Below are 13,474 nucleotides of genomic sequence, written 5' to 3'. Positions count from 1 at the left end.
GCCGTCGTCCTGCTCCACTGTTGGTGAGGCTCGATGGATAGAAAGACCCGTGATTGTTCTCATATTCATCCTTTTCGGGTGAAGCCTTAGTCATATTTGGCCACTCCGCAGCCATAATGTGGGTGAATGCTTGCTTGCTACTAATCTTCCCTAGGGATCGCAGAGATGTGTTACCTGAATAGAAGGCGTCAAAGAATACAGTATACCATCCGTAAGCTGAACCGGCTCGCGAAAAGGGAGCAGGAATCAGGGGCATCCCTGTGCCCGCAGTATGGGGCAGATACCCACATACCCAACAGTTTGTTGTATTTACCACAAGCTGGTGCTGGTGTAACATCTGAATGAAAGTGTTGTTAAAAAATTCTGCCCATCTGGTTTTCACATGGGGGGCAATGACACATGCTGATGAGGTGATTCTGTAGAAGTAGGAGACTCAGGTGCTGCAAGGACATCATGTGTTATCCACCCAAGGCAGGCCAGCACGAGTAAAATAATTATGAGTACAAGTAGACAGATCGGGTATAGGCCATTTAATATCTTTATGTACTTCCTTTTCTTCATTTTCTTGTTCTTCAAGCTTTCAGTGTTCATTTTTGTCACCATCATGCCTCACCCGGTCTTCCCTAGTTGCTGCCTGTGATTGGTGGTTGCTTCACCGGACAGTGAGTCCAGCAGTCCTATTGACATACTCTGGTCTACTGCACCGGCACTGGTCGGAATATACCCGCCGGCAAATATCACAGCCCTGCAGCGAATGTCAGGCCAGGTGAGGTAGAGGGCAGAGACCTTTGTCTCTTCAGTCCTTTTTTCTGGGTCGAAGGTTGTATCTGGTGGATCCAGGCGTTGTTTGATCAGGAAACAAAGGCTTCGGCTGTTGAGTGTCCCATAGACTCAAACGTGGAGAAACAGCCGCTTGCAGGATGTCGTCGTCCTCTCGCTCAGATGAAGCCCAGGTAACGTTAGCATCACTGAAGGGTACAAGGGGTGGGACTGGTTCACATTCGTCATCTCCCAGGCCCTTCTTGACCAACTGATCGTATGGTAGGGGCAGAGTCACTCGTTTGCAGTGTGTCGCGTGTACCCAATTCTTTCTTCCTGCCACTTTCACTGCAGATCTGGTAACCAACAACACTTGTTGGGGGGCTTTCCACCTCGGCTCCAGGTTTTTGGTCCTCTGGAAGTTGCGGATGCAGACCCAATCACCTGGCTGGATGGTGTAGCCGGGGCCCTCGGGTTTGGGTGGTAGGATGTCTTGTACCTGATGATGAATAAGATGCAGGTTAGTGGTCAATTCATGTAAATAATAAATCAACAATAGGTATTCAATATCAGAATATTTTTTGGGTGGGGCACTCCCCAAACATTTGCTGGTCGACCAAATACTATCTCATAAGGAGATAGTCCGGTGCGGGAATGTGCCGTGGCTCTAGTGGATAAAAGGGCAAGAGGCAGGGCATCCGGCCAAGACAGTCCTGTGTCAGCCTGTATTTTAGCCATTTTCAATTTCAGTGTCCCATTGTGGCGCTCAACCAGACCCGCTGACTGGGGGTGATTGGCGGCATGGAATTTCTGTTTGATCCCCATCCCTAAACACTTTCTTCATTATTTCCGTCCGCTGATCCGTTGTCGCTCCAGATAAATCTGGTAAAAAATCCCTTTAACAGGATCTTAGCAGTGTTGTCCTTAAGGGGGTATGCCTCAATCCACTTACTAAAAGCAAACACAACCACCCGGACATATCGGAGGTTGTTGCATCTTTCCATCTGAATATAATCTATTTGGAGCACCTCAAAGGGGCAAGATGGGGGTACACAATTCCCAGCAGATGTTGGTGTGCCCATACCTAGGTTGTGCATCAAAAAATCATGCAATTCCTGACTAGCCTCTCAGAATATTTTGGAATATGCTTGTTTTGCCATACTGGAGCTAGCAATTTGAAAATACCTTTTGCACTAATATGAGCTGGGCCATGAGCCATAGTGACCACTGGCAAAACATAGGCATCGGGTAACAACCACCGCTGTTGCTCAGACAGATCCGTCCAACAGCCATTCTCATCTAATAGGCCTGTTTGCTCTTCCCAGAGAGCCTTTTCCTCTCTAGTTTGCCTCCGTCTGTATTTCCTTCACATTTTCAAGAGTGTCCTCATGCATCCCTCCCTCCGGTACCCAATTTGAGGGGCCAGCTACATACATAAGGGAAGAGGCATTTTTGGCTGTTTCCTTTGCAGTTTGGTCAGCAAATGCATTACCACTCCCTATGTCACCTGTTACTTTCTTGTGGGCGCTACATTTAACCACAGCTATCTTTGAAGGGAGAGTCAATGCTTCTAACAGCCTGCTGACCAGTTGACCATGTTGTATCTTAGTACCATGAGAGGGGTAAAAATCCCCTCTCAGCCCACAGTCGCCCAAAACTATGGGCCACCCCGAAAGCATACTGGCTGTCAGTTTAGATGTTGATGGTCATCCTCGCACTCATTTCACACGCTCTTATCAGCGCCACTAACTTGCGGCTGTGCTGATTGGTAAGGTATCCTCTCACTCTCCACCACTGTCTGTAACATGGTGATAGCATAGGCGGTAGTTGTGTTACCATCAGGAAGTTTAAACCAAGAACCATCCACATACAGGGTACCATCAGGATCAGTAAGGGGTGTGTCAGTCAAGTCCACACTTTAAAACATTTTTTTTTATAGTTTTATAGAGCACGAACCAGACCTGTGAGGGTATCAGAGTGCTTTTCAGGATAAAGGGGTATTATACAAGCATAGGGACGGGGGGATTAAATTGGGAAAGGTAGGGGGTGCATTATACAAGAAAAGCACATTGCACATTTAAAGTCCAGGCTACATATGATATAAAAATTAATACAAGTCGATACAATATACAAGAAGGCATGCAGTCTTAAGTCTAGGTGGGATGTCCAGGAGTGCAGAAAGGTATCCTCCATCTAATCTCGGGATATTGCTGAGGTGGAGAGTTGGGTAAGTCAATGCGGTAATTGTAAAGTATTTGTTAGGCGAAGTATTTTCCCATTAAGAAGGTTTTTGGTTTCCTTCTTAAAGTGTGCCAAAGACGTAAGTCTTCTGATGGTGGCTGGGAGAGAGTTCCAGATTCTTGGGGCGGCCACAGAAAAGGCCCGATTGTAGGTTTTGTTTTTCCGGAAGCGTGCTGGTTGCAGCAGCAGGTCTTTGGCAGATCGTGAGTTTCTGGCTCCTCCGGATAACACAAGTTTTTGTGCGGCCTTTAGTCTCTTCCTCCGTCCGGAGGACACAATCATGTAGATCAGAACTAGTGTCATCATCAACAAAGGGTAACAATGTGGCTGGATTCAGTGTAGTGCAGCGGCGGATGGTGATATGACTGGCTAAGAGAGTCAACTCAAATCCGGACAAACGTGCACGAGTGAGGTGTTGAGTTTTTGTCATATTCAATAAAGTATCAACTGCGTAAGGAACCATAACTGTAAGTGCAGTATCAAGAACCAGACCATTAGATTGGCGAATGGATATGGCAGCTGCAGCTGCTGCTCTCAAGCAACTGGGCAATGCGCGTGCCACGGGTTCTAAAACTGCAGAAAAATATGTCACCAAAACGCAGTGTTAATACTGACAATGCGCAACCATCATGCTCATGTACAAAAAGAGTGAAGGGCTTCTGATAACTAGGGGTGCCTAGCACCGGGGCCGAACACAAGGCGGTTTTTAGTTCTTCAAATGCATGCTGGCACTCATTTGTCCACGGGAGCGGGTGAGGAATATCTTTAAGTGTGAGGGCCAACAAAGGTTTAATGAGTAGAGAAAAATTGGGTATCCACAGGCGGCAGTAGGAGGTGATACCAATGAAAGCACGGACCTCTTTCTGTGTATTTGGTGGGGGCATTTTACTGATTGTCTGTATTTGTTCAGGAGTGAGGCGGCGTCCCTCCTTCGACAGGAGAGGACCTAAGTAGGTAAACTCATGTCGACAATATTGGAGTTTGGAGAGGGAAACTTTGTGATTTAACTGTGCCAAATGCAGGAGCAATTTCATCGTGGCTTCTTTACATAATGCCTCGGTGTCTGCCGCTATGAGCAAATCGTCAACGTACTGGAGTAATGCGGTACCTTGAGGTAGGGACAGGGAATCAAGTTGGTCCCTTGAGGTCCTGACTATAAATGGAAGGGCTCTCTGTATATCCTTGTGGAGCTCTACAGAACCGGAAACGTCGACCTGCCAATGAGAATCCAAAAAAGGTCCCTTCTCTGTTCATCAGCGGGTATAGTAAAGAAGGCATTCTTCAAATCAATGACAGAAAAGAAACATGCCGACGGGGGGACCATAGTGAGTAAGACAGTGATATCTGGGACCACAGGAAACTGGGGAACTACTATTTTATTTATTTCTCATAAATCAATGACAAAACGATAAACAGGGGGCTTGGAAGGGTCGGTGCGTTTGAGGACACGCAAAATTGGGCTATTACACACATTGCCTACTGTCTCTTCAACCACGCCCTTGTCAATAAGTTCAGAAATGATCTGGAGTAATGCCCTTTCTCCTTCCCTTGGTATTTTGTATTGGGGAAGTCGGGGAGGGTAAGCATTTTCCTTCAGGGTAACAGAAAAGGGGGGTATGGACAAAAGGCCGACATCAGTATCACCTTGGGCCCAAAGGGTAGGAGGGACATTTTGAAGTTCCTGTGGAATGGGATCTGAGGAGGCTAAATATACTGGGTGTGTAGTAAGGGGGCCCATAGTGATGTAAAAACCATCAGGAGAACAGTATATGGTGGCATGTAATCTTTTTAAAAGATCTAAACCCAACAAATGTTCGCCACTTGTGGAAGTCAAAACTAAAGGGGAATCAACTGTGTAGGGTCCAATCATAAGTTCTAATGGTTGTGAGACGGAGCTAAACACTGGGGTACCAGAAAACCCCACAGAAATGTTATTTGGCCAGACAAGGGGGCCCCAGGGACTTTAGACCTAGCAATAGAACTTTTGGTTGCACCCGTGTCGACCAAGAATGGTTCCGTAGAGCCCAGTGTTGTACCATGAACATACGGTCCCTTTTGGTCAATAGGAATAGGCACGGGTCCCTTCTCTTGTCCTTGGCATTCCTAGTGGGACAGAAACCCCGTCCCTTCTTTGGGCTCATAATCCTCAGTAAAATACTTGCGGTCTTCATAATTGGCTGTATCAAATCTATTTTCGTGCATGAGGGGGGCCTGTCGTGTGGCTGTAGCCTAAGTCCGCCTCGTCCCCGTCCTCTCTGAGGCCGCTGTCCTGTGAAGCGGTCAGCAGAAGCAGAGTGGTTCCGGACCAACATGGGACACTCATCGCGCCAATGACCTTCCTGGCGAAAATAAGCGCACTGTTTGGGCCCCAGCCGTGGGCGGGGATTCACGGGGGCAGATTTCTGAACAATTTGTTGAAACTTCGGGGCACCCCTGTTTTGGGTCTGGGCCGGGTATGCCTGTTGGAGTAACACCTTTGTTTTGAGATCCTTAGTCTTCTTATCTGTTTTGTCTCGCTCTTCATTCTCCCTGTTCTCATAATACTGGGTCATTGTCAAAATGCCAGACGGGGTGGAAATGGGCCAGGCACTTTCTGACATTTTGAGCTTAGTCCCAAGTTCTGGAAACAATTCTGACACAAATTTATCCACGAACAGTCGCTGTCCCCCCCTCTGAAGTAACATCCTGTCCACTATAGTCGGTGAACGTGCTTTCAAATCGTGTACAAAAGTCTGAGACACTTTCATCTTTCTTTTGCCTGCAAGCAGCTAATTTGGCCCAATTAATACAGTGAGGTGTTAACATCTTTTTCATGGCAGTGAGTATCTGGGCCGGAAGGGCCAAGATCATGGGATCAGGTTTTTCACCGCCAGATCGAGCTCTGTCGGCCTCCTCAAATTGTTTCCAAGTGTGGCCAAATTCTGCCTGATCACTATGACGTATTCTAGACCATACTTCAGTTGGTACTACCTGTCCCATTAACATATCGATATCTGCTAAAGTCATCACGCAAAACTGGAGGGTCTGAGTCAATTCCTTGTAATAACCTGCTGGATTTTTACATGGGTCAGGCAATTGGCTTTTAAGTTGGAGGACATCAGACCTTTTCCAAGGGACATGGACCCACATTTGCCTAAAACCGACCTGTATGTCAGGTTGGCCATCCACGCCAACAACGCGGTCCCTCCAAACAGGCTGTACTTCCCTCATTGGAAAACCCTTATTTAGCATGACCCCAGATAAAGAGTCCCTATAGGCTATTAACGTTACCAAATCGCAGAATAGTGCGGGCCCCTGAATGTCCCCCTTCGCAACCTGATTGCGGAGGTCAGACAGACCTGGGGGTGGTCCTGATTCTACAGAATCTTCCCACATTTGGATCAGTATGTCAAACATATCACAAAAAATGTCAATCTGTTGGATGCGCGTCCACTGATCCATGGTCATCCATATATCCTGAGCGGTGTACATAGAGCCATTTTCCACCCACATACAAGCCATTTGACCCATTGCGAGTTTTTTCTGTGTATTACCTAACTGTCTGTGCAAAGTACGTCGCCTGGGAGTGGGTGGCCTATGCGGAGTTACATAAGGGATATAATCACGGACCACTGACCAAGCATTCGCCAATAGCCCTGCACTGGGGGACGGTGTCGGATAACTGTCAACAAGAAACGGGTTAGTTGTGACGGGAGTTAAAGGCACATTGGGTTGGACAGGTACGGGACCAGTGGAAGGAGCAGGAAAGGGAAGGGTGGACCTGCACCTGTACAGTGGCCTGAACAGTCGGGGCATTGGGAATGGGTGGCTGAGGTATCGGATGAACTGGGGCACGGGCAGGGGCAACAACTGGAGTGGCAGTGATGGCCAACTGTGCGGGATCAAGGGCCGGATGTCTGGTGGTAGCATAAGGTGGAGGGGTGTCTAACATGGAGGACATGAGAGGGTCATCCTCCTTGCCCCGGGCCTTTTCGGGGACCTTCTTGGTAACGTAACATCCGTCTGTCTGCATTTGATGTAAACTATCAAGTATCACTATACCCTCTTCTATTTTATGATCATCATGATTTTGGGTCTTCTGAATCACACTCATACGCATTGTTTTAGCTTAGCTCTTTTTGAGTTTGATTTCCTTCTGCTTGGGCTCCTTGCGCCAAAACCCGAAAGGAATCAAACATTGCAGGTCTAACTTTCCTCTAAACAATTTGCCCTCCAGATTGTCTAATACAGGAGGTTCAAAACTACCGTGCATTGGCCATTGTAACTCAGCACTACCTTTTGTATACTTGTGCCAGAGTGAGGAAAACACAATCGGGCAATACCATGCTTAGTATAGACTTCATTATTAGGGGTCCCCAGGGGAGGAATCGGACAATATTCCTCCAATGCGGAGTCCTGTGCACAATAACAACACCACCATTTCTGAAAACTTACTAAATCCAGGCATCTCTAGATGTGTATCCTGGTTCCAAACATCAAGGGGTACAGGCTAATATTTACAGCATATAACTGTACTTACCCCTTGGCTTTGGCTTTTGCAAAAATCAACAATACCCAAAACCAAATACAATTCATCAAAGAAGTGGGTCACTCCCACTCTTACCTGACCGTTAATCTTCCCTCACACGGCAAGGAACTGGGGCGTCAGTCGGGGCCGCAGTCGGGTAGCCCATAGGAGGGAGGAATCACGCATTCGGAAACCTCGGGCCCACAAGGACAATTTTCAGACGATGTAGTGGCACGCCTCCCTTGGAATTCGATCACGGACCCCTCACAACCTCCAGGCTCGATGACAACCACCGATGACACCCCAAGTTGGGCGCCAAATTGTAGAACCAGCTTTTTTGGCGACCCCTCCCCACTAGAGGGTCAAAGCCAGCGGTGCAGGGGACACCTAGAATCTATGGGTTCTTCTCCTCAATTGTACATTACTAAAGAGACCAGGACAACTTAGCTGTTATGGGGAGTGAGTTTTTTTATTACCTTTATCTAAGGACTGGGTCCCACAATGGCACAAAGACAATTCTACGGAGACTTCTGCTTCACTCTGCAGCGCACACATAATTATAATACTAACCACACCCTTTACACAATACAAGTGAGGAGGGTTAAGGAAGCTCCAACAGAGACTCAGAAAGCAATTCTTTACCAGGTTGCTGAGAGCATGGCAACACAAAATGGAGTCTTGGTGGTCATTTTAAGCACAGTTCAATACTTTCACTGGGTCCAATTGGGCTTCGGTGTTTTGGCACCTTAGGCAGTGGGGTGCAGTCTTCTCAAACCTCGTGGGGCACCAATACTTTTATGTTTCCATTAAATGCACAAAGAGAATAGATGTGCTACCAATTATTCCACCACTGCCATCTGTAAATATTGACAAGAGAAGGCATAGCACCCTTGCAAAACAACAATTATACAGTCAACAACCGGGTATTCAATCATTTCCAAAATGCTGCTTAATCAGAGGTTTGGCGCGGTTTAAGCAAGAGAACATTTCAATGGGTAGCCACCAAGTAGGTAAAGATGCATCCACCTATACGAAATCTGGTGATGTGTCTCAAAAGGATGATTGTCTAGTTTGATGATCTAAGAGCTCTAGAGGGTGTGTAGATTTGGATTCTCAGAGCCACAGGCCCAATGGCCCGAAAAAATAAACTGCCCGATGCTTAACTGATCAACATAAAAATAGCTCTCTTGCACATGGGCAACCAATTAAGATAATTTAGACTGTTCAAAGTGGAATACCTAGCATAAGGACTGCAGATCAGACGTACAACAATATTTTGAATGCTTTGGAAGCAGGTAAGAAAGAATCAGCCATCCATACATATAAAGCATTACCATAGTCAAGTCAACTAGCGAGAAGTGTCTGTACTGTAGTTTTGTGCTGGCGAGTTAGAATCCAATTAAATAGTCCACAAAGGAAACACAGAAGGCCATAACAACTTCTACACCACAACAACCTGTTTTTCATGGAAAGGTGTACTACTCAGAACTTGGCGATGAAGGGTCAACTACTGGGCTGCACTAGAGAGCAATTCCAAAAATGTAATGATGCTACGCTCTACCACCCTCAGAGGCACCGCCCTACCTCCATGTACCTAGTAAATTAAACAAATATAGGAAGGAGCGTACTAGTAACACAAACTCATCATACAATAAATTCCATGCACAAAAACAATTTTCCAGAGCTTCTTCTGTATTTGAATGTTCGATTTATTCTTTTTGTCAAAAATCGAATGGTCAGAGTGTATTCAACAGCCAACGCGTTTCGTCCCGAGCAGGGACGTAATCAGGGCTGTGAAGGAAAGTACAAACACAAAAATATCACTCATATATTCATCATCAAACATAGCACATGAACAAACTAATACAAATGAAATCCTAACATACCTACTACCATTGGCAGACTATACATCTAATACATCATCCCTTCTACACAAATCTAAACAGATGGTTGATCACAACAGATTACCACTGCCTATTGAACATGCTAACAATTCTACATTTCATGGAGCTTCGTATTCTACTTTCTATGTCTTCGGCAAGAACATAACTAATCATGATGAGAACGCTCACCTTACACGACTTTTATTTTGTCCGACCTGTATACTGCACAAAAATCCTATCCAGATAAGGATATTTAGAAGGCGACCCAGAATCCAGGTTTGTGAAATCTACAAAGTAACAATGCATATTTGTTCCAATGTTAACTGTAAACTCATTGCCAATTTCTATTGTGTCCTCCCACTTTTGAAAGTTCAGAATCATGTGATAGTAGTATCCTCATATCACTTCTCCATTACTACATACCCTCTATATTAGAGTCGACACTCTATGATCGCCAAAGTGTCACAACCCAGTGGTCCGTAATTATCTATATCACACTTTGTATGTACTCCTTGAAGTCCTCTTGTGTAACCAAATAAATATACAATCAACGTCAGCCTGATAATCCCTCAGTGGAGCGCTGGACCAAAAACAGATAAATAAACACAATACATGATTATCTAAGGACCGTTGACACATCGTCTAGTTTACACAGCAAAGGCTGTCTGAATTCCCCTAACTATGCTCCTCACCTTATTCTATTTTACAATGCGGACTCCTTTCTGGTTCCCCTCATATTCGGGTGTCTTTCGTATCTCCTCATCTTATTCATTTGCTGAATAAAACAAACAAAAGACGGGCTATTACCTCAGAGACCTCACGTATAATTTATATCCCATATAATAATTACTTCTATTCCGCTCTTACCTCCGTATTTCTCCTGGTTGCCTTCGTGTCTACATCTCCGCACCACAAGCCATCCAATCTGAGATATTCCCCTGTATTGTTAGCATTTTATACTGCGTTGCTCCAATCCGCGAACGCTATCAATTTACTTCGTAAATATCTAGCACCTGTACAAACCTCCGGGGTTCCTCTCAGTCCGCCAGTACTATAACTTCCGTTTAAACATATCTATTTCGCTATACCAACATTCATTTCCTGTTAGTACTTCCAACCTTCTAATAGGTGGATACCCGGAAACTGCCCATCCCATTGGCTCAGACTTAGCCAATCTCAACCTCTATTTACCGAGTATGTGCCGCTGCACTCCCACTACCATTGATACACCCGTCATAGTCTTAAAAACTACCAATTCAAATCGTATCTCCCTAGTCCCGGTGTGACTCTTATTAAATTAGAATATCCATAGGAATCAACCCGCCAATCTTGAGCTAATGTTTAAACTGTCGAATCTTATCTATGTCTACCACTTAATATAACCTCAGCTCAACCTGTTTGTTATTGTTCCCCACGTCTTACCTAATAGGCCGTAGCCTTCACACGGGCAATCTCATAGGTTCAGTCCCAACCAATCCAAAAGTTCTGTCAACTATGTACTGTTTGTTAGTTTAAAACTTTCCGGTACGTTTTATTTCTAATGATAACCCATAAACAACATGCGGCTCCATCATCTGAATGTCACAAAGCTTGGGACTTCTAACACGATAGACTGAAAATATATTTTTGTTAAAATCAAACCTGTGAAATACATAAAGTAAACATAGGAACAGCGCTACATACCCTGTCAATCTCCCGCCGTATATTGCGAAGCTCTGCCTGATCCTGAGTATACTCGGAGAGGTTAACCCAAAAAATAATGTAGCTCAGAATCCTTATTAAGCCCCTGTTTCACTGATCTGCATTTGCTGATCCACCTGGCCTCAATTTGCCTAAGTTTCAGATCCCAATCACCTCCTCTTACATTTTGAGGCACCTTCTGAATTCCATGGAAACGAAAACTTTTTCTACTATTATGCTCATTCTCCATGTGTACAAATAATGGTGACTTGATATCCCCATTAATTACTGCACGTCTGTGCTCCTGAATCCTTACTTTTAGCGGTCTTTTCGTGCTTCTTATGTATATCTTCGTACAGTCATAAATAATGGCATAAATAACACCTACACTGTTGCAGTTGATAAATTCATTAATACAATAACATTGACTGTCGTTATATACAAAATTCTTGGTCTTACTGAGGCCCAAAGCACACACATTACATGACCCACTTACATAAAATCCTTTAGGCGGGGGTGATATCCAATTCATCGTACATGGGCCCTCCGCTTGAATATAATTTCTAGATATTTTATCCTTTATTGTTTTACATTTCTTGTAAGTCACCATGGGTCTGTCACCTATTATTCCAATCAAACCAGGTACACCCTTCAATAAATTCCAATTTTTGTTCAATGCTTTCCTGATTTGGTCTCCCTCAATACAATATGTAGTTACAAAAGATATTTTCCTATCATTTTCCTTTCTCATCTTCTGCAATAGTGTCAATTCTCTACTAATACACAACACCCTTTTCATTGCCTTTGTGAGATATTTCTTAGTATACCCTCTCTGACTTAGCCTCTTCTGCAAGTTATCTAACTCTTCTTTACAGTCATTGTCCCGACTACAATTTTGTCGTACCCGGACAATTTCCCCGAACGGAATACCTGAAATAACCGAGGCCGGGTGAAAACTACCTGCCCGTAGTACAGAGTTGATGGCCGTTGCTTTTCTGAATAGCTTACTTATAATCCTGTCATTCTCTACTACTGATGTCACATCAAGAAATTCTATTTGTTCAGAACTGTGATTCATAGTAAGTTTCACATTAAAATCATTTGAATTCAAATAGTCCAAATATCTATTTAATTCCAAAGACGTACCTCTCCAAATTAATAGGATGTCGTCTATAAACCTGGCCCAAAATAGGACCAAATCTGACCAGTCAATAGCGTTTCGAACCCAGGCATGCTCCCTCTCATACCAACCCATAAATAGGTTGGCATAAGAAGGAGCAAACCTGGAGCCCATCGCAGTCCCTCTCACCTGGTGATACCATGTGTCCTCAAACAAAAAATAATTGTTGGTGATAATTAAATTACTTATATCAACCAGCATCTTAGAATGGTGTCTCAAATTCGCACTCCTGCTATTCAAAAAATGATTCAGTGCTTCTTGTCCTTTATCATTATTGATACAGGTATACAACCCTACTACATCCATTGTTACCAGTATCATTCCATCTTCCCATTGAAAGTCCTGCAATTTGTTAAGGACATCAGTAGTGTCACGTATATAGGAGGGCAAATTAATTACTAGAGGTTTCAAAAAACCATCTACGAACTCTGATAAGTGCTCTGTTGCACTCCCAATGCTGGAGACAATAGGTCTCCCCGGAGGATTCATTTTGCTCTTATGTACTTTTGGCAAAGTGTACAAAAAAGGAGAAGTGGGATGGATCACATTCAAATACTTGTATTCCATGTTGTCTATCAACCCCTCCTCCTTCCAAGTATAAAGTCTTTCCGCAATACGTTGCGTTACTTCTTTCATAGGATTGAAACTGATCTTAACATAACAATTAGAGTCACCTAATTGACCCTTAATCTCCTCAATATATTGATTTTTATTTAGCACAACAATATTCTCCCCTTTGGTCAGGCTCTCTGATTACTATAGAGGTGTCATTCCTAAGATCCTGCATGGCCACCTTTTCCGAGTGGGATAGTTTTTTTTTATTTTTGTTTAGAAATTTTCTGCGACCTGTGTCTTCTAATTTATGAAATTCCTCCAGTGTTTTCTGCGAATAAATATCTATGGCTGCAAACTGATTTCCCTGAGGGATAAATTTGGATTTGGACTTTAGTCCGCTAGTACATGAATAATCTGTATCTATGTTACATAAACTGACTACATCATCTATGTCTAAATTTGAGTCATCTGATAAAGACATTAATAAATGAATATTTTGCAACTCTGCTGTGGTCAGATCAGAATTCCTATTTTGTAATTTCTTTTGTACATTACCATCTAACATCGAAAAAAAACTTTTCAGTTTCAAATTTCGAGTAAACTTACACTAATCAATCTCAAGATCTACAAAATCACATTCATTAGTTGGACAATATGACAGTCCTTTCT

The sequence above is a fragment of the Lissotriton helveticus genome, chromosome 2_1 (genome assembly GCF_964261635.1).
Source record: "Lissotriton helveticus chromosome 2_1, aLisHel1.1, whole genome shotgun sequence".
Lineage (NCBI taxonomy): Eukaryota > Metazoa > Chordata > Amphibia > Caudata > Salamandridae > Lissotriton > Lissotriton helveticus.
Note: the sequence above shows the minus strand (reverse complement) of the source record.